The sequence below is a fragment of the Poecilia formosa genome, unplaced genomic scaffold (genome assembly GCF_000485575.1).
Source record: "Poecilia formosa unplaced genomic scaffold, Poecilia_formosa-5.1.2 Scaffold629, whole genome shotgun sequence".
NCBI lineage: Eukaryota > Metazoa > Chordata > Actinopteri > Cyprinodontiformes > Poeciliidae > Poecilia > Poecilia formosa.
In genome coordinates, this window is record NW_006800568.1 from 182,596 (window position 1) to 184,102 (window position 1,507).

Genomic DNA, 1,507 nt, shown 5'->3' on the forward strand with positions numbered 1-1,507 from the left:
TGATGAAAACTCTTTATGATCAACTGGGTGTAAAAGGTATTCGTACTACTCCATACCATCCAGAAACTGATGGTTTGGTAGAACGATTTAATGGTACATTAAAGCAAATGTTGAGAAAGTTTATTGATGATGCTGGCAAAAACTGGGATAAATGGTTGCCTTTTCTTTTGTTTGCTTACAGAGAAGTACCACAAGCCTCAACTGGTTTTTCTCCTTTTGAGTTACTTTATGGGAGACAGATTAGAGGCCCTTTGGACATGCTGAAGGAGAACTGGATGGCTGGAGTGGCGTCAGGGTCCAGTGAAGCAGCTTCACCAACAAACATCATCTCCTACATACTTCAGATGAGAGACAACCTGGAAAAGTACAGAGAACAAGTTAAAGATCATATGGAGAAGGCTCAACATAAGCAAAAGGTATGGTACGACAGACGTGCCCGTGAAAGAGAGCTGAAGACTGGCCAGAAAGTCTTAGTACTCTTGCCCAGTGGGCCAAGTAAGTTGCTTGCTAAATGGCAAGGACCCTACACTGTGGTTAGAAGAGCAGGACCGGTGACTTATGAAATTATCTGTCCAGAAAAACAAAAGTCAAGGCAACTGCTTCATGTAAATCTATTAAAGGAGTATCATGAAAGAAATGTTCCAGAAATGGATGTGAAGCAGATCCTGATGGTACAAGATGTTCAGCCAGAAGACAGTGCCGTGTTGAAAGATGGGGAAGCTGAAATGAGTCCATGGAGAGAATTGACCAAATCTGAAAAGGCTCCTAAGCATCTGACTCCTGATCAGTGGCAACAGCTGGGTGAGATTAAACAGTCTTTTCCATCTCTGTTTGCAGATGTACCTGGGCGAACTGAAATTATAACACACAAAATAATTTTGAAAGATACAACACCTGTTCGTCTTAAGCCTTACCGGATTCCAGAAAGATTGATGGATCTACTGAAAAAAGAGGTCCAGATGATGCTGGAAATGGGAGTTATAGAGCCATCAAGAAGTGAGTGGTCAAATCCCATTGTGTTGGTTCCTAAAAAAGACTCAAATCAACTACGTTTTTGTTCTGACTTAAGAAAGTTAAACAGCATTTCCTGTTTTGATTCTTATCCCATGCCACGCATTGACGAGCTACTGGAAAGACTGGGGAAAGCCAAATACATCACAACATTAGATTTATGTAAGGGTTACTGGCAAGTGCCCTTAGATCCATCCTGTAAGGAATACACAGCCTTTCAGATTCCAGGAATGGGTTTATTTCATTACACGGTTCTACCATTTGGTCTTCATGGAGCACCAGCTACCTTTCAAAGGTTGATGGACATTATTCTTAGTGACTGTTCAAAGTTTGCTGCTGCCTACCTGGATGATGTTGTGATCTACAGTGAAACTTGGGAGAATCACCTACAACATCTAAAGGTGGTAATGGCAAGGATCCAGAATGCTGGTCTCACTCTGAATGTGAACAAGTGTGCATGGGCACAAGAAGAAGTAAAATATCTGGGCTACCTTGT

General features: G+C 41.7%; 1 protein-coding gene across 1 annotated transcript in view; it reads left to right on the forward strand.

Annotated features, from left to right (window-relative positions):
* LOC107834453 (myosin-2-like) overlaps nt 1-1,507 on the forward strand; it is a 38,011-nt gene that overhangs the window by 19,509 nt on the left and 16,995 nt on the right. The gene's annotated exons all lie outside the window — the stretch shown is intronic.